Here is a 20,427-nt window from a genome sequence, read left to right on the forward strand (position 1 = left end):
ACAATAAACCTTGCTCCAAACCATTTGATGCAAAGCAAATCCACCTCCCACCCACAGCTGTGCTCCTTCTAGAGCATGCATGTCAAACTCCAGTCTCGAGGGTCCCAAACAGGCCAGGTTTTCAGTAGGGATATCCTGAAAACCTGGCCTGTTTGCGGCCCTCGAGGACTGGAGTTTGACATCCTTGTTCTTGAGCTTCTACCACGCAAGTCATCCATGTGAGTGACACTGTACTGCAGTCCTGGTCTGCACACAATCTACTGAATCAATGACATCACACTGTAAAGGCAATCTACAAGATGTATTAGTTGTCCACACTTCCGAAATGTTACTTTTATGTCCAAATCACTTATTCCCATGACCTGATATTTGTATTTGTTATTTATAGGATTGTCACAAAGAGTTGATGAGGTCACCAAATGATAGTATGTAGAGAGAAAGAGAGATCTCAGAACAGAGCCCTGATGTATACCCACAGACAGATCAATAGAAGACGAAGACATGTTAGCAACAGAGATGGAGAATGTGTGACAGGAAAGTTATGATGAAAACCAGGATAGAACTGTGTTACGGATACCAAGAGAGAGTTTAGAATATGAAGGAGGAGAGTGATTGAGAGCATCAAACGCAGCAGATAGATCAAGTAGGATTAGTAGGGAAAAGTGACCTTGGAATTTGCTTTAAGCACAGTCTGTAGAACGAGCTGTACGAAAGGCAGGTTGTAAAGGATCCAGGAGGGAATGTGATTTAAGAATGTTGACATTCTAGCAATTAGGAGACAAACAGCAGGAGGGATACAGGGCGGTAGTTAGTAAGGCACATAGGGTGTAGGTTGTTTCTGAGAAAAGGGTGACCACTACAGGCTTAAAGTAAGAGGGTAAAGAGCCAGAGAATAGGGAGGAATTGAAGATGTGGGTGAGAGTGGGGACTAAGAGATGCAGTAAGGTGTGAGGGGATACGATCTAGAGGGCATGGGTTAATACGCTTAGCAGGGAGGTGGAGAGAGAGAGGCAAGAGGCAGAGAGTGGTGCAGGGGTTGAGGAAGAGATGTTGCATGTACCTTATCAGAACATTAAAGAACATCAATTCACACTGGTGCAGAGTTGATGATGAATCCAGTTCACCTCCAATTCAATTTTAACAGAAATGTTTCATTCTTCATTACTGAAAAAAAAGAAAAGTAAAAAACATTTCATTACTATTTTCAAAATGGATTGAATTCCCCCAACAATGACTATGTGTTACCAATATATCCCTCTCAGTCCCACTGCAGCATATACTGTACCAGTGTGAAAGTAGGAAGGTACACAGTACCGGTAAAACAATACGTGCCGGTACTATGCACCATATGAATTATAAGGGGATGTAAATCTCCCAGTCTCTCTCCATATCCGCAACAGAGCGGGCTCCGGTCAGTGGCATGGATGCCCATATATGGGTATGCTCATATTTGGGCATCCCATGTCACTGACCGGAGCCGGCTCTGAGTATAGGGATATATGCGGAGACGCAGAGGTGCAAGGAAATGGGAGGAGGCACGGTGAGAAACAGGGAGAGACCACAGGAAGATAGAGGGCAACAACTTCCACAAGGTACTTGTATGGGTATAATTGTTTGTATTTTGTGCAGAGGGGGTAATTTCAGATAAAATACAATTCTCCACCCTCTACGAAACAATTCCACTTTGTTCAGTAAGCCAGAAAGTCTTGGTCCCATGTGGACTGAATTTAATGCAAATAAGGTCCTTAATACACAAGTAAAGAATAAAGTTACTTATTCTCTACTGTAAGAAGTGCCACATTGCCCACTATTTGGGTCCTGTGCCCAGATTGTGACCATGCATGGCAGAGGTGAGATTCCCCCAACTCCAATTTGCTACACTCTCCAAGAGAGATAATTGTGATCAGAGGTGGAACTAGGGGAGGGTGTGAGCAGGGTCACTGCCCAGGGAGTAACCTGACTGGGGGCACGGAAATCTCATTTAGTGCATATGTTGCGGCACTGCATTGATTGACCGGTCAATCTGCACTGCTGCCTGTCACAGTGACATCCTGATCGGGCACTGTGATCAGCTATAGCACTGACCCAGGTGAGATAGTTCAGCACTTTACAAGGAGGGAACAGATGTTGTGGGTGACAGATGCTGGAGGTAGGCCAAGACTGTTGGCCAGAGTAACGTGGAGACTTACTGCACTCTGCATGCCCATCCTCTCCCTGACATCAGGGGAAGGAAGTGGCCCTGGGGTGTGTGTAGGTATGCCAGATGTCAGTGTATGCATAAGTAAGTATGCCTGTGTAGTGGGAGGTGTAGGGGCGTTAAGCTGGAGGACTTAAAACAGGCACAAAAGCACATAGATACCTCTGATTATACCGCACCAAATGCTGATAATATCATGCTGTAGCTGCACTTTACAGAAGATGATGCAGATGTCATCATTGGTTGGTGGGTTCATTAAATCAATCCATCATATCATAACCACACTGTGCATATGATGTACTGAATCAGTAACACCAGGAAGACATCTCCATGTTAGGAGTAGAGTTGAAGTTAACAGAATATGTCCAGCACTGTGGTGTGTAGCCCATAAATAATAATTGTGCACATTACCAGAACAACATACTGTCAACTGCAAGATCATTTTGCTGCTTGTAGCGTATGCTCATCCTGTACAGTGTTGTAGTAGATCCGTCTCTTCAGTGTTCACTGCAACAAAAGTAAGACATTGCATTAATATTACAGACGTTTGGGGGCTGAAATCTCACTTCGCTGCGGACAATTTCCCTTTGCATAAGATTCTTGTGATTATGTCAATGATGATCAATAACTGCATCATAACACAGCCGCTCTATACAGAAGATGTACTTGCTCTCATTGGTCATTGAGGTAATACGTCACACAATGTACAGATATAGCAAGGATTATTTCTCCCACTTGTGCATTATGGCATTATGATGGGAAATGTTGTGAGATTCTGCATTATCAGCATCACTGAATCTTTTGGAAATTAAGTGATATTCTATGTTTTAATGCAATATTATGGGTGATCAGCCGGTAAAATAATAATAGCTTGCTGTATCTGTAGCCATGCTCTACCCATGATGTGCTGAACCAATGACTGCAGAGAGATTCAGAGTGCTAAACATGACTGGAACGCATCTCTGAATAATGGGCAGCAAAGCAGTGCAGAATAGGAGGTGAAAGTATTTAAAATGGAAGATCCTTAGCAGCTGTGTGGAGAGTAGACAGTACAGACTGACCAAGTAAATGGTAAAAGGAGTAACTTCAACATTACTTGGCTTTGTTCTCCACATTGAAGCTTTCCTCCTCTTTAAATCACTAATACTGATGCCATGTGTAACCTGTACTGAGAGTTATATAATCTACTGGCCTAGATGAAACCATATGATGCAAACAGGATCCATCCCACTCCAGATTCATAGAATTGAACCACCTCAACCTTTCATAACAATCACATAGAACTGCAGCTGTGCGCTACTGCACATGTTCTTGTTATGAATGGTAGTAGATGTGGTCCTTGGGTCTTTACTTCATACTGTAGCCACACTCTACTCATGATGTATTGAATCAACGAAAACTTGCATGGTTCAGATCACAGGAAGGGGTAGAGTAGAGATGAAAATATTCAATGTGAAACCCGTAGCAGCCGGATTGTGTGGAGTCAATAAAACGACAAATACTAAATGGTAAATGAGAAATATACACATTGCTTATCTGTCTCTGTGTAGTAATTTTCCTTCTCTTCAACTGTCCTTCAAATTTTCTCTTTTGCAAGAAAAGGAACACATGGCTTCAATATTCACTTCTGTTCTGCAGTCATCCTCCTGAAATAAAAGTTAAGCATTGCATTGTTATTATGATAATACATACAATAAACCTTGCTCCAAACCATTTGATGCAAAGCAAATCCACCTCCCACCCACAGCTGTGCTCCTTCTAGAGCATGCATGTCAAACTCCAGTCCTCGAGGGTCCCAAACAGGCCAGGTTTTCAGTAGGGATATCCTGAAAACCTGGCCTGTTTGCTGCCCTCGAGGACTGGAGTTTGACATCCTTGTTCTTGAGCTTCTACCACGCAAGTCATCCATGTGAGTGACACTGTACTGCAGTCCTGGTCTGCACACAATCTACTGAATCAATGACATCACACTGTAAAGGCAATCTACAAGATGTATTAGTTGTCCACACTTCCGAAATGTTACTTTTATGTCCAAATCACTTATTCCCATGACCTGATATTTGTATTTGTTATTTATAGGATTGTCACAAAGAGTTGATGAGGTCACCAAATGATAGTATGTAGAGAGAAAGAGAGATCTCAGAACAGAGCCCTGATGTATACCCACAGACAGATCAATAGAAGACGAAGACATGTTAGCAACAGAGATGGAGAATGTGTGACAGGAAAGTTATGATGAAAACCAGGATAGAACTGTGTTACGGATACCAAGAGAGAGTTTAGAATATGAAGGAGGAGAGTGATTGAGAGCATCAAACGCAGCAGATAGATCAAGTAGGATTAGTAGGGAAAAGTGACCTTGGGAATTTGCTTTAAGCACAGTCTGTAGAACGAGCTGTACGAAAGGCAGGTTGTAAAGGATCCAGGAGGGAATGTGATTTAAGAATGTTGACATTCTAGCAATTAGGAGACAAACAGCAGGAGGGATACAGGGCGGTAGTTAGTAAGGCACATAGGGTGTAGGTTGTTTCTGAGAAAAGGGTGACCACTACAGGCTTAAAGTAAGAGGGTAAAGAGCCAGAGAATAGGGAGGAATTGAAGATGTGGGTGAGAGTGGGGACTAATCGATGCAGTAAGGTGTGAGGGGATACGATCTAGAGGGCATGTGGTAGAGGGAGAAGAGAAGATGATTAGCTTCCAGCTCTGTAAGAGAAGAAAAGAGTCAAATGCAGAAGGAGAATTAGGTAGAAGGAGAGAAGGGGAAGGGACAGAAGGAATCTCCTTGTGGGTGGCATCCACCTTGCCTCTGAAGTAGTCAAATGCTTGAGGAGAAGTGAAGGAAGGATGGCAAGTGTGAGGAGAAGGTTAGTGGAGGGAGTCAAATACAGGGAAAAAAAGACAGCGTAAATTAAATTTGAGTGTTGATGAATGTGAAAAAAAAGTAGTGTGGTTTGGCCCCAGAGAGCAGCTTTATACAGGACTGGAGACATTTTTACTGTAGAAAAATCAAATATCAATTGTGTGATTTCCTTCATAGGCATTAAGAACAGCGAGTGGAAGTGTGATGAACATGTTTGGGAATTTAGCCAAGGGTGTGGGCTAGAGGGACAAGTGTGTCAGAGCCTAGAGGGGGCATATAGATAGGAGGATAGCATTGTAAGAGTTAATAAGATTGTTAGTTTAAGCGGAAAGAGAGAGAGAGCAGAGAGGTTAGAGTAGATGTCAGAGGAGAGTTTAATTAAGCAGAGGCAAATCAGTGGGACAGGTAAGATGGGGTGAGGGGAATGACTGATTGTGAATGATGAGAGCAGAAGAGGTCATGTACAACTAGAGCCTTGTTAGTCAGAGAACGGACATTCCAGATGGCATAGGAGAAGGGAAGAGAAAAGTAAGGAAAGGAATGTGGATTACATTAGATAGGTTAACACTCTTAGCAGGGAGGCCCGATGTGTATATGAGCAGGTTCAAGATTATAAGAGATATCCCACACATCAGCAAACATAGAAGGAGACACAGAGATAGGTGTAGAGAGAGACAGAGATAGCTCTATGTAGAGAGAGAGGGACGTAGAGAGAATGAGACAGATAGGCGCAGAGAGAGGGGGCGCAGAGAGAGGAGGCGCCAAAAGAGGGGGCGCAGAGAGAGGGGGCCCAGAGAATAGGATATTAAAGAGTGCTTTTCATTGAGCAGTGCAGAAATAGCTGCAATAGAGGTCTGTACAAATGGTGCAGTGTGTAGACACATGCAAAGGTAGGGGAAGGAAAGAGGAGAACATGTGGATAAAAGCAGGAGTGTGGAAGTTAGAGAAATTAGAAAAGTTTAACAGAGGAGTGAGGAAACAGCAAGCAGAAAGAACAAGAGAGAGGTTACATTGGGATGACGTTCTGTGGTAAAGAGAAAATGCTAGGAGAGAGCTTTCAAATATTAGAGGACATGAATTGAGGGAGCAAATGTATAAATCAAAACCTGAGGGGGAGGTATAGCACGAAAGCTTGCACAGCAGATTATAGTCTTAATGTTGCGTGTACCTGTCAGGGTATTCAAGAAGTTAAATTCTCACAAGTGCAGAGTTCATGATGAAATGCTGAATCTAGTCCCCCTCCAATTTAATTTTAATATAACTTTTCCATTCTTCATTACTGCAAAAAGCAAACAAAACAAAACCACATTGCATTACTATTTTCAAAATGGATTGAATGGCATATTCAACAGTGACTGTGTGATGCCAATATTCCCCACTCACTCGTAGTGAAGCACATATTGTACTAGTGTTGAAAGTAGGCCGGTAGAGTCAGGTACGCAGTACTGATAAAACAATAAGTGCCCGTCGTAAGTACCAGCTCCGCAACAGTGCAGGCATCACATTAGTGACGTGGATGAACATATATGGATAAGGCCCATATTAAGGCATCACGTGACCAGAGCCGTCACTGACTGGGTATACGTAAAGACGCAGGGAGATGCAAGGAAAGGGAGGGAGAGAGACAGGAGAAGATGTGAAACGGAGGAAGGCACGGATGGAGGGAGTTCTTCCGAGCTTCTGCGGGCCTCTCTCTTTCACTGGTGCATGCCGGGAGCTGGTCCCAACATCCACAAAGTGTGTGTGTATTATTGGTTGTATTTTATGGGGGTAGGAGGGTAGTGTGTATATTGTGTGTGTGGGAGTATTATATTGTGTGTAGAGGTGCAGAGGAGAGTACTAGATTGTGTATCTTGTGTAAGGGTGTTGTGTATATTGTGTTTGGAGCTATAATATTATTGGGGAGATTAGTATTGAGGAGGTATTATAGTGTGTATTGTGGGGAGTATTAGTGTGTGTATTGTTTGTGGGTGACAGATGCTGGGGGTATGCAGCAATCCCTGCACTGAGGTCCGAGGCGGCTCTGCATCGCTCGCACACACTGTGGATGACCAAGCATGTGCCCATGATAATCATGGCCTTAGAGGGATGAGTGTGTCAGAGCCTAGAAGGGGCATATATATGATGGAGGAGGGAGGAGGAGGAGGGAGGAGGAGGAGGGAGGAGGAGGAGATGATAGCATTGTAAAAGTTAACAAGATAGTTAGTTTAAGCAGAAAGTGAGGAGAGGTTAGAGATAAGGGTAGATGTCAGAGGAGAGAGTTCAATTAAGCTGAGGTATCGAGTAGGACAGGGGTGAGGGGAATGAGAGGTGGTGGATGATGAGAGCAGAAGAGGTCATGTACAAATAGACCTTGTTAGTCAGAGAGCAGTCATTCCAGAGGGCACGTGAGAAGTGAAGAGTAAAGTGAGACATGGAATGTGGATTACATTAGATGGGTTAATACGCTTAGCAGGGAGGTGGAGAGAGAGAGGCAAGAGGCAGAGAGTGGTGCAGGGGTTGAGGAAGAGATGTTGCATGTACCTTATCAGAACATTAAAGAACATCAATTCACACTGGTGCAGAGTTGATGATGAATCCAGTTCACCTCCAATTCAATTTTAACAGAAATGTTTCATTCTTCATTACTGAAAAAAAAGAAAAGTAAAAAACATTTCATTACTATTTTCAAAATGGATTGAATTCCCCAACAATGACTATGTGTTACCAATATATCCCTCTCAGTCCCACTGCAGCATATACTGTACCAGTGTGAAAGTAGGAAGGTACACAGTACCGGTAAAACAATACGTGCCGGTACTATGCACCATATGAATTATAAGGGGATGTAAATCTCCCAGTCTCTCTCCATATCCGCAACAGAGCGGGCTCCGGTCAGTGGCATGGATGCCCATATATGGGTATGCTCATATTTGGGCATCCCATGTCACTGACCGGAGCCGGCTCTGAGTATAGGGATATATGCGGAGACGCACAGGTGCAAGGAAATGGGAGGAGGCACGGTGAGAAACAGGGAGAGACCACAGGAAGATAGAGGGCAACAACTTCCACAAGGTACTTGTATGGGTATAATTGTTTGTATTTTGTGCAGAGGGGGGTAATTTCAGATAAAATACAATTCTTCACCCTCTACGAAACAATTCCACTTTGTTCAGTAAGCCAGAAAGTCTTGGTCCCATGTGGACTGAATTTAATGCAAATAAGGTCCTTAATACACAAGTAAAGAATAAAGTTACTTATTCTCTACTGTAAGAAGTGCCACATTGCCCACTATTTGGGTCCTGTGCCCAGATTGTGACCATGCATGGCAGAGGTGAGATTCCCCCAACTCCAATTTGCTACACTCTCCAAGAGAGATAATTGTGATCAGAGGTGGAACTAGGGAGGGTGTGAGCAGGGTCACTGCCCAGGGAGTAACCTGACTGGGGGCACGGAAATCTCATTTAGTGCATATGTTGCGGCACTGCATTGATTGACCGGTCAATCTGCACTGCTGCCTGTCACAGTGACATCCTGATCGGGCACTGTGATCAGCTATAGCACTGACCCAGGTGAGATAGTTCAGCACTTTACAAGGAGGGAACAGATGTTGTGGGTGACAGATGCTGGAGGTAGGCCAAGACTGTTGGCCAGAGTAACGTGGAGACTTACTGCACTCTGCATGCCCATCCTCTCCCTGACATCAGGGGAAGGAAGTGGCCCTGGGGTGTGTGTAGGTATGCCAGATGTCAGTGTATGCATAAGTAAGTATGCCTGTGTAGTGGGAGGTGTAGGGGCGTTAAGCTGGAGGACTTAAAACAGGCACAAAAGCACATAGATACCTCTGATTATACCGCACCAAATGCTGATAATATCATGCTGTAGCTGCACTTTACAGAAGATGATGCAGATGTCATCATTGGTTGGTGGGTTCATTAAATCAATCCATCATATCATAACCACACTGTGCATATGATGTACTGAATCAGTAACACCAGGAAGACATCTCCATGTTAGGAGTAGAGTTGAAGTTAACAGAATATGTCCAGCACTGTGGTGTGTAGCCCATAAATAATAATTGTGCACATTACCAGAACAACATACTGTCAACTGCAAGATCATTTTGCTGCTTGTAGCGTATGCTCATCCTGTACAGTGTTGTAGTAGATCCGTCTCTTCAGTGTTCACTGCAACAAAAGTAAGACATTGCATTAATATTACAGACGTTTGGGGGCTGAAATCTCACTTCGCTGCGGACAATTTCCCTTTGCATAAGATTCTTGTGATTATGTCAATGATGATCAATAACTGCATCATAACACAGCCGCTCTATACAGAAGATGTACTTGCTCTCATTGGTCATTGAGGTAATATGTCACACAATGTACAGATATAGCAAGGATTAATTTCTCCCACTTGTGCATTATGGCATTATGATGGGAAATGTTGTGAGATTCTGCATTATCAGCATCACTGAATCTTTTGAAAATTAAGTGATATTCTATGTTTTAATGCAATATTATGGGTGATCAGCCGGTAAAATAATAATAGCTTGCTGTATCTGTAGCCATGCTCTACCCATGATGTGCTGAACCAATGACTGCAGAGAGATTCAGAGTGCTAAACATGACTGGAACGCATCTCTGAATAATGGGCAGCAAAGCAGTGCAGAATAGGAGGTGAAAGTATTTAAAATGGAAGATCCTTAGCAGCTGTGTGGAGAGTAGACAGTACAGACTGACCAAGTAAATGGTAAAAGGAGTAACTTCAACATTACTTGGCTTTGTTCTCCACATTGAAGCTTTCCTCCTCTTTAAATCACTAATACTGATGCCATGTGTAACCTGTACTGAGAGTTATATAATCTACTGGCCTAGATGAAACCATATGATGCAAACAGGATCCATCCCACTCCAGATTCATAGAATTGAACCACCTCAACCTTTCATAACAATCACATAGAACTGCAGCTGTGCGCTACTGCACATGTTCTTGTTATGAATGGTAGTAGATGTGGTCCTTGGGTCTTTACTTCATACTGTAGCCACCCTCTACTCATGATGTATTGAATCAACGAAAACTTGCATGGTTCAGATCACAGGAAGGGGTAGAGTAGAGATGAAAATATTCAATGTGAAACCCGTAGCAGCCGGATTGTGTGGAGTCAATAAAACGACAAATACTAAATGGTAAATGAGAAATATACACATTGCTTATCTGTCTCTGTGTAGTAATTTTCCTTCTCTTCAACTGTCCTTCAAATTTTCTCTTTTGCAAGAAAAGGAACACATGGCTTCAATATTCACTTCTGTTCTGCAGTCATCCCTCCTGAAATAAAAGTTAAGCATTGCATTGTTATTATGATAATACATACAATAAACCTTGCTCCAAACCATTTGATGCAAAGCAAATCCACCTCCCACCCACAGCTGTGCTCCGTCTAGAGCATGCATGTCAAACTCCAGTCCTCGAGGGTCCCAAACAGGCCAGGTTTTCAGTAGGGATATCCTGAAAACCTGGCCTGTTTGCTGCCCTCGAGGACTGGAGTTTGACATCCTTGTTCTTGAGCTTCTACCACGCAAGTCATCCATGTGAGTGACACTGTACTGCAGTCCTGGTCTGCACACAATCTACTGAATCAATGACATCACACTGTAAAGGCAATCTACAAGATGTATTAGTTGTCCACACTTCCGAAATGTTACTTTTATGTCCAAATCACTTATTCCCATGACCTGATATTTGTATTTGTTATTTATAGGATTGTCACAAAGAGTTGATGAGGTCACCAAATGATAGTATGTAGAGAGAAAGAGAGATCTCAGAACAGAGCCCTGATGTATACCCACAGACAGATCAATAGAAGACGAAGACATGTTAGCAACAGAGATGGAGAATGTGTGACAGGAAAGTTATGATGAAAACCAGGATAGAACTGTGTTACGGATACCAAGAGAGAGTTTAGAATATGAAGGAGGAGAGTGATTGAGAGCATCAAACGCAGCAGATAGATCAAGTAGGATTAGTAGGAAAAAGTGACCTTGGGAATTTGCTTTAAGCACAGTCTGTAGAACGAGCTGTACGAAAGGCAGGTTGTAAAGGATCCAGGAGGGAATGTGATTTAAGAATGTTGACATTCTAGCAATTAGGAGACAAACAGCAGGAGGGATACAGGGCGGTAGTTAGTAAGGCAATAGGGTGTAGGTTGTTTCTGAGAAAAGGGTGACCACTACAGGCTTAAAGTAAGAGGGTAAAGAGCCAGAGAATAGGGAGGAATTGAAGATGTGGGTGAGAGTGGGGACTAATCGATGCAGTAAGGTGTGAGGGGATACGATCTAGAGGGCATGTGGTAGAGGGAGAAGAGAAGATGATTAGCTTCCAGCTCTGTAAGAGAAGAAAAGGAGTCAAATGCAGAAGGAGAATTAGGTAGAAGGAGAGAAGGGGGAAGGGACAGAAGGAATCTCCTTGTGGGTGGCATCCACCTTGCCTCTGAAGTAGTCAAATGCTTGAGGAGAAGTGAAGGAAGGATGGCAAGTGTGAGGAGAAGGTTAGTGGAGGGAGTCAAATACAGGGAAAAAAAGACAGCGTAAATTAAATTTGAGTGTTGATGAATGTGAAAAAAAAGTAGTGTGGTTTGGCCCCAGAGAGCAGCTTTATACAGGACTGGAGACATTTTTACTGTAGAAAAATCAAATATCAATTGTGTGATTTCCTTCATAGGCATTAAGAACAGCGAGTGGAAGTGTGATGAACATGTTTGGGAATTTAGCCAAGGGTGTGGGCTAGAGGGACAAGTGTGTCAGAGCCTAGAGGGGGCATATAGATAGGAGGATAGCATTGTAAGAGTTAATAAGATTGTTAGTTTAAGCGGAAAGAGAGAGAGAGCAGAGAGGTTAGAGTAGATGTCAGAGGAGAGTTTAATTAAGCAGAGGCAAATCAGTGGGACAGGTAAGATGGGGTGAGGGGAATGACTGATTGTGAATGATGAGAGCAGAAGAGGTCATGTACAACTAGAGCCTTGTTAGTCAGAGAACGGACATTCCAGATGGCATAGGAGAAGGGAAGAGAAAAGTAAGGAAAGGAATGTGGATTACATTAGATAGGTTAACACTCTTAGCAGGGAGGCCCGATGTGTATATGAGCAGGTTCAAGATTATAAGAGATATCCCACACATCAGCAAACATAGAAGGAGACACAGAGATAGGTGTAGAGAGAGACAGAGATAGCTCTATGTAGAGAGAGAGGGACGTAGAGAGAATGAGACAGATAGGCGCAGAGAGAGGGGGCGCAGAGAGAGGAGGCGCCAAAAGAGGGGGCGCAGAGAGAGGGGGCCCAGAGAATAGGATATTAAAGAGTGCTTTTCATTGAGCAGTGCAGAAATAGCTGCAATAGAGGTCTGTACAAATGGTGCAGTGTGTAGACACATGCAAAGGTAGGGGAAGGAAAGAGGAGAACATGTGGATAAAAGCAGGAGTGTGGAAGTTAGAGAAATTAGAAAAGTTTAACAGAGGAGTGAGGAAACAGCCAGCAGAAAGAACAAGAGAGAGGTTACATTGGGATGACGTTCTGTGGTAAAGAGAAAATGCTAGGAGAGAGCTTTCAAATATTAGAGGACATGAATTGAGGGAGCAAATGTCTAAATCAAAACCTGAGGGGGAGGTATAGCACGAAAGCTTGCACAGCAGATTATAGTCTTAATGTTGCGTGTACCTGTCAGGGTATTCAAGAAGTTAAATTCTCACAAGTGCAGAGTTCATGATGAAATGCTGAATCTAGTCCCCCTCCAATTTAATTTTAATATAACTTTTCCATTCTTCATTACTGCAAAAAGCAAACAAAACCAAACCACATTGCATTACTATTTTCAAAATGGATTGAATGGCATATTCAACAGTGACTGTGTGATGCCAATATTCCCCACTCACTCGTAGTGAAGCACATATTGTACTAGTGTTGAAAGTAGGCCGGTAGAGTCAGGTACGCAGTACTGATAAAACAATAAGTGCCCGTCGTAAGTACCAGCTCCGCAACAGTGCAGGCATCACATTAGTGACGTGGATGAACATATATGGATAAGCCCATATTAAGGCATCACGTGACCAGAGCCGTCACTGACTGGGTATACGTAAAGACGCAGGGAGATGCAAGGAAAGGGAGGGAGAGAGACAGGGAGAAGATGTGAAACGGAGGAAGGCACGGATGGAGGAGTTCTTCCGAGCTTCTGCGGGCCTCTCTCTTTCACTGGTGCATGCGGGAGCTGGTCCCAACATCCACAAAGTGTGTGTATTATTGGTTGTCATTTTATGGGGTAGGAGGGTAGTGTGTATATTGTGTGTGTGGGAGTATTATATTGTGTGTAGAGGTGCAGAGGAGAGTACTAGATTGTGTATCTTGTGTAAGGGTGTTGTGTATATTGTGTTTGGAGCTATAATATTATTGGGGAGATTAGTATTGAGGAGGTATTATAGTGTGTATTGTGGGGAGTATTAGTGTGTGTATTGTTTGTGGGTGACAGATGCTGGGGGTATGCAGCAATCCCTGCACTGAGGTCCGAGGCGCTCTGCATCGCTCGCACACACTGTGGATGACCAAGCATGTGCCCATGATAATCATGGCCTTAGAGGGATGAGTGTGTCAGAGCCTAGAAGGGGCATATATATGATGGAGGAGGGAGGAGGAGGAGGGAGGAGGAGGAGGGAGGAGGAGGAGATGATAGCATTGTAAAAGTTAACAAGATAGTAGTTTAAGCAGAAAGTGAGGAGAGGTTAGAGATAAGGGTAGATGTCAGAGGAGAGAGTTCAATTAAGCTGAGGTATCGAGTAGGGACAGGGGTGAGGGGAATGAGAGGTGGTGGATGATGAGAGCAGAAGAGGTCATGTACAAATAGACCTTGTTAGTCAGAGAGCAGTCATTCCAGAGGGCACGTGAGAAGTGAAGAGTAAAGTGAGACATGGAATGTGGATTACATTAGATGGGTTAATACGCTTAGCAGGGAGGTGGAGAGAGAGAGGCAAGAGGCAGAGAGTGGTGCAGGGGTTGAGGAAGAGATGTTGCATGTACCTTATCAGAACATTAAAGAACATCAATTCACACTGGTGCAGAGTTGATGATGAATCCAGTTCACCTCCAATTCAATTTTAACAGAAATGTTTCATTCTTCATTACTGAAAAAAAAGAAAAGTAAAAAACATTTCATTACTATTTTCAAAATGGATTGAATTCCCCCAACAATGACTATGTGTTACCAATATATCCCTCTCAGTCCCACTGCAGCATATACTGTACCAGTGTGAAAGTAGGAAGGTACACAGTACCGGTAAAACAATACGTGCCGGTACTATGCACCATATGAATTATAAGGGGATGTAAATCTCCAGTCTCTCTCCATATCCGCAACAGAGCGGGCTCCGGTCAGTGGCATGGATGCCCATATATGGTATGCTCATATTTGGGCATCCCATGTCACTGACCGGAGCCGGCTCTGAGTATAGGGATATATGCGGAGACGCACAAGGTGCAAGGAAATGGGAGGAGGCACGGTGAGAAACAGGGAGAGACCACAGGAAGATAGAGGGCAACAACTTCCACAAGGTACTTGTATGGGTATAATTGTTTGTATTTTGTGCAGAGGGGGTAATTTCAGATAAAATACAATTCTCCACCCTCTACGAAACAATTCCACTTTGTTCAGTAAGCCAGAAAGTCTTGGTCCCATGTGGACTGAATTTAATGCAAATAAGGTCCTAAATACACAAGTAAAGAATAAAGTTACTTATTCTCTACTGTAAGAAGTGCCACATTGCCCACTATTTGGGTCCTGTGCCCAGATTGTGACCATGCATGGCAGAGGTGAGATTCCCCCAACTCCAATTTGCTACACTCTCCAAGAGAGATAATTGTGATCAGAGGTGGAACTAGGGGAGGGTGTGAGCAGGGTCACTGCCCAGGGAGTAACCTGACTGGGGGCACGGAAATCTCATTTAGTGCATATGTTGCGGCACTGCATTGATTGACCGGTCAATCTGCACTGCTGCCTGTCACAGTGACATCCTGATCGGGCACTGTGATCAGCTATAGCACTGACCCAGGTGAGATAGTTCAGCACTTTACAAGGAGGGAACAGATGTTGTGGGTGACAGATGCTGGAGGTAGGCCAAGACTGTTGGCCAGAGTAACGTGGAGACTTACTGCACTCTGCATGCCCATCCTCTCCCTGACATCAGGGAAGGAAGTGGCCCTGGGGTGTGTGTAGGTATGCCAGATGTCAGTGTATGCATAAGTAAGTATGCCTGTGTAGTGGGAGGTGTAGGGGCGTTAAGCTGGAGGACTTAAAACAGGCACAAAAGCACATAGATACCTCTGATTATACCGCACCAAATGCTGATAATTCATGCTGTAGCTGCACTTTACAGAAGATGATGCAGATGTCATCATTGGTTGGTGGGTTCATTAAATCAATCCATCATATCATAACCACACTGTGCATATGATGTACTGAATCAGTAACACCAGGAGACATCTCCATGTTAGGAGTAGAGTTGAAGTTAACAGAATATGTCCAGCACTGTGGTGTGTAGCCCATAAATAATAATTGTGCACATTACCAGAACACATACTGTCAACTGCAAGATCATTTTGCTGCTTGTAGCGTATGCTCCATCCTGTACAGTGTTGTAGTAGATCCGTCTCTTCAGTGTTCACTGCAACAAAAGTAAGACATTGCATTAATATTACAGACGTTTGGGGGCTGAAATCTCACTTCGCTGCGGACAATTTCCCTTTGCATAAGATTCTTGTGATTATGTCAATGATGATCAATAACTGCATCATAACACAGCCGCTCTATACAGAAGATGTACTTGCTCTCATTGGTCATTGAGGGTAATATGTCACACAATGTACAGATATAGCAAGGATTATTTCTCCCACTTGTGCATTATGGCATTATGATGGGAAATGTTGTGAGATTCTGCATTATCAGCATCACTGAATCTTTTGGAAATTAAGTGATATTCTATGTTTTAATGCAATATTATGGGTGATCAGCCGGTAAAATAATAATAGCTTGCTGTATCTGTAGCCATGCTCTACCCATGATGTGCTGAACCAATGACTGCAGAGAGATTCAGAGTGCTAAACATGACTGGAACGCATCTCTGAATAATGGGCAGCAAAGCAGTGCAGAATAGGAGGTGAAAGTATTTAAAATGGAAGATCCTTAGCAGCTGTGTGAGAGTAGACAGTACAGACTGACCAAGTAAATGGTAAAAGGAGTAACTTCAACATTACTTGGCTTTGTTCTCCACATTGAAGCTTTCCTCCTCTTTAAATCACTAATACTGATGCCATGTGTAACCTGTACTGAGAGTTATATAATCTACTGGCCTAGATGAAACCATATGATGCAAACAGGATCCATCCCACTCCAGATTCATAGAATTGAACCACCTCAACCTTTCATAACAATCACATAGAACTGCAGCTGTGCGCTACTGCACATGTTCTTGTTATGAATGGTAGTAGATGTGGTCCTTGGGTCTTTACTTCATACTGTAGCCACCCTCTACTCATGATGTATTGAATCAACGAAAACTTGCATGGTTCAGATCACAGGAAGGGGTAGAGTAGAGATGAAAATATTCAATGTGAAACCCGTAGCAGCCGGATTGTGTGGAGTCAATAAAACGACAAATACTAAATGGTAAATGAGAAATATACACATTGCTTATTCTGTCTCTGTGTAGTAATTTTCCTTCTCTTCAACTGTCCTTCAAATTTTCTCTTTTGCAAGAAAAGGAACACATGGCTTCAATATTCACTTCTGTTCTGCAGTCATCCCTCCTGAAATAAAAGTTAAGCATTGCATTGTTATTATGTAATACATACAATAAACCTTGCTCCAAACCATTTGATGCAAAGCAAATCCACCTCCCACCCACAGCTGTGCTCCTTCTAGAGCAGCATGTCAAACTCCAGTCCTCGAGGGTCCCAAACAGGCCAGGTTTTCAGTAGGGATATCCCTGAAAACCTGGCCTGTTTGCTGCCCTCGAGGACTGGAGTTTGACATCCTTGTTCTTGAGCTTCTACCACGCAAGTCATCCAGTGAGTGACACTGTACTGCAGTCCTGTCTGCACACAATCTACTGAATCAATGACATCACACTGTAAAGGCAATCTACAAGATGTATTAGTTGTCCACACTTCCGAAATGTTACTTTTATGTCCAAATCACTTATTCCCATGACCTGATATTTGTATTTGTTATTTATAGGATTGTCACAAAGAGTTGATGAGGTCACCAAATGATAGTATGTAGAGAGAAAGAGAGATCTCAGAACAGAGCCCTGATGTATACCCACAGACAGATCAATAGAAGACGAAGACATGTTAGCAACAGAGATGGAGAATGTGTGACAGGAAAGTTATGATGAAAACCAGGATAGAACTGTGTTACGGATACCAAGAGAGAGTTTAGAATATGAAGGAGGAGAGTGATTGAGAGCATCAAACGCAGCAGATAGATCAAGTAGGATTAGTAGGAAAAGTGACCTTGGGAATTTGCTTTAAGCACAGTCTGTAGAACGAGCTGTACGAAAGGCAGGTTGTAAAGGATCCAGGAGGGAATGTGATTTAAGAATGTTGACATTCTAGCAATTAGGAGACAAACAGCAGGAGGGATACAGGGCGGTAGTTAGTATAGGGTTAGTATAGGGTGTAGGTTGTTTCTGAGAAAAGGGTGACCACTACAGGCTTAAAGTAAGAGGGTAAAGAGCCAGAGAATAGGGAGGAATTGAAGATGTGGGTGAGAGTGGGGACTAGAGATGCAGTAAGGTGTGAGGGGATACGATCTAGAGGGCATGTGGTAGAGGGAGAAGAGAAGATGATTAGCTTCCAGCTCTGTAAGAGAAGAAAAGGAGTCAAATGCAGAAGGAGAATTAGGTAGAAGGAGAGAAGGGGGAAGGGACAGAAGGAATCTCCTTGTGGGTGGCATCCACCTTGCCTCTGAAGTAGTCAAATGCTTGAGGAGAAGTGAAGGAAGGATGGCAAGTGTGAGAAGAAGGTTAGTGGAGGGAGTCAAATACAGGGGAAAAAAGACAGCGTAAATTAAATTTGTGTGTTGATGATATGGAAAAAAAGTAGTGTGGTTTGGCCCCAGAGAGCAGCTTTATACAGGACTGGAGACATTTTTACTGTAGAAAAATCAAACATCAAGTGTGAGATTTCCTTCATAGGCATTAAGAACAGCGAGTGGAAGTGTGATGAACATGTTTGGAATTTAGCCAGGGTGTGGGTTAGAGGGACGAGTGTGTCAGAGCTTGAAGGGGCATATAGAGGATAGCATTGTAAGAGTTAATAAGATTGTCAGTTTAAGCAGAAAGAGAGAGAGAGAGCAGAGAGGTTAGAGTAGATGTCAGAGGAGAGTTTAATTAAGCAGAGGAAAATCAGTGGGACAGGTAAGATGGGGTGAGGGGAATGACTGATTGTGAATGATGAGAGCAGAAGAGGTCATGTACAACTAGACCCTTGTTAGTAAGAGTGGACATTCCAGAGGGCACAGGAGAAGGGAAGAGAAAAGTAAGGAAAGGAATGTGGATTACATTAGATAGGTTAACAACTCTTAGCAGGGAGGCAGAGGCAGGGAGGCCCGATGTGTATATGAGCAGGTTCAAGATTATAAGAGATATCCCACACATCAGCAAACATAGAAGGAGACACAGAGATAGGTGTAGAGAGAGACAGAGATAGCTCTATGTAGAGAGAGAGGGACGTAGAGAGAATGAGACAGATAGGCGCAGAGAGAGGGGGCGCAGAGAGAGGAGGCGCCAAAAGAGGGGGCGCAGAGAGAGGGGGCACAGAGAATAGGATATTAAAGAGTGCTTTTCATTGAGCAGTGCAGAAATAGCTGCAATAGAGGTCTGTACAAATGGTGCAGTGTGTAGACACATGCAAAGGTAGGGGAAGGAAAGAGAACATGTGGATAAAAGCAGGAGTGTGGAAGTTAGAGAAATTAGAAAAGTTTAACAGAGGAGTGAGGAAACAGCAAGCAGAGAGAACAAGAGAGAGGTTACATTGGGATGACGTTCTGTGGTAGAGAGAAAATGCTAGGAGAGAGCTTTCAAATATTAGAGGACATGACTTGAGGGAGCAAATGTATAAATCAAAACCTGAGGGGGAGGTATAGCACGAAAGCTTGCACAGCAGATTATAGTCTTAAAGTTGCGTGTACCTGTCAGGGCATTCAAGAAGGTAAATTCTCACAAGTGCAGAGTTCATGATGAAATGCTGAATCCAGTTCCCCTCCAATTTAATTTTAATATAACTTATCCATTCTTCATTACTGCAAAAAGCAAACAAAACAAAACCACATTGCATTACTATTTTCAAAATGGATTGAATGGCATATTCAACAGTGACTGTGTGATGCCAATATTCCCCACTCACTCGTAGTGAAGCACTTATTGTACTAGTGTTGAAAGTAGGCCGTAGAGTCAGGTACGCAGTACTGATAAAACAATAAGTGCGCGTCGTAAGTACCAGCTCCGCAACAGTGCGGGCATCACATTAGTGACGTGGATGAACATATATGGATAAGCCCATATTAAGGCATCACGTGACCAGAGCCGTCACTGACTGGGTATACGTAAAGACGCAGGGAGATGCAAGGAAAGGGAGGGAGAGAGACAGGGAGAAGATGGGAAACGGAGGGAGGCACGGATGGAGAGAGGGAGTTCTTCCGAGCTTCTGCTGGCCTCTCTCTTTCACTGGTGCATGCCGGGAGCTGGTCCCAACATCCACAAAGTGTGTGTGTATTATTGTTGTATTTTATGGGGGTAGGAGGGTAGTGTGTATATTGTGTGTGTGGGAGTATTATATTGTGTGTAGAGGTGCAGAGGAGAGTACTAGATTGTGTATCTTGTGTAAGGGTGTTGTGTATATTGTGTTTGGAGCTATAATATTATTGGAGAGATTAGTATTGAGGAGGTATTATAGTGTGTATTGTGGGGAGTATTAGTGTGTGTATTGTTTGTGGGTGACAGATGCTGGGGTATGCAGCAATCCCTGCACTGAGGTCCGAGGCGGCTCTGCATCGCTCGCACGCACTGTGGATGACCAAGCATGTGCCCATGATAATCATGGCCTTAGAGGGATGAGTGTGTCAGAGCCTAGAAGGGGCATATAAATATATAATGGAGGAGGGAGGAGGGAGGAGGGAGGGAGGAGAGGAGATGATAGCATTGTAAAAGTTAACAAGATAGTTAGTTTAAGCAGAAAGTGAGGAGAGGTTAGAGATAAGGGTAGATGTCAGAGGAGAGAGTTCAATTAAGCTGAGGTATCTAGTAGGACAGGGGTGAGGGGAATGAGAAGTGGTGGATGATGAGAGCAGAAGAG

The 20,427-nt window shown here is 43.4% G+C and overlaps 2 long non-coding RNA genes across 18 annotated transcripts in view; both read right to left on the minus strand.

Moving 5' to 3' along the window:
• Positions 1–1,064: 1,064 nt before the first annotated feature.
• Positions 1,065–3,836, minus strand: LOC142476706 (uncharacterized). The gene is made up of 3 exons (XR_012791911.1): positions 3,725–3,836; positions 2,609–2,704; positions 1,065–1,164 (listed from the first exon to the last, which is right to left on the minus strand). It is a non-coding gene; the product is annotated as an uncharacterized LOC142476706 (long non-coding RNA).
• Positions 3,837–5,858: 2,022 nt separating this feature from the next.
• Positions 5,859–20,427, minus strand: part of LOC142476707 (uncharacterized) — a 65,947-nt gene continuing 51,378 nt past the window's right edge. For 10 of the 17 annotated variants that reach the window (XR_012791916.1, XR_012791920.1, XR_012791919.1 and 7 more), the window contains exons 29-33: positions 12,748–12,858; positions 10,245–10,364; positions 9,128–9,223; positions 7,581–7,684; positions 5,859–6,336 (exon numbers count right to left, since the gene is read on the minus strand). This is a non-coding gene — a long non-coding RNA (uncharacterized LOC142476707). Of the gene's footprint in view, positions 6,337–7,580; positions 7,685–9,127; positions 9,224–10,244; positions 10,365–12,747; positions 12,859–15,692; positions 15,738–16,282; positions 16,879–19,264; positions 19,376–20,427 lie in introns of those variants that run through there. The other 7 variants (XR_012791913.1, XR_012791912.1, XR_012791915.1 and 4 more) reach the window with 7 other exon arrangements.

The sequence above is a fragment of the Ascaphus truei genome, unplaced genomic scaffold, assembly GCF_040206685.1.
Source record: "Ascaphus truei isolate aAscTru1 unplaced genomic scaffold, aAscTru1.hap1 HAP1_SCAFFOLD_1649, whole genome shotgun sequence".
Lineage (NCBI taxonomy): Eukaryota > Metazoa > Chordata > Amphibia > Anura > Ascaphidae > Ascaphus > Ascaphus truei.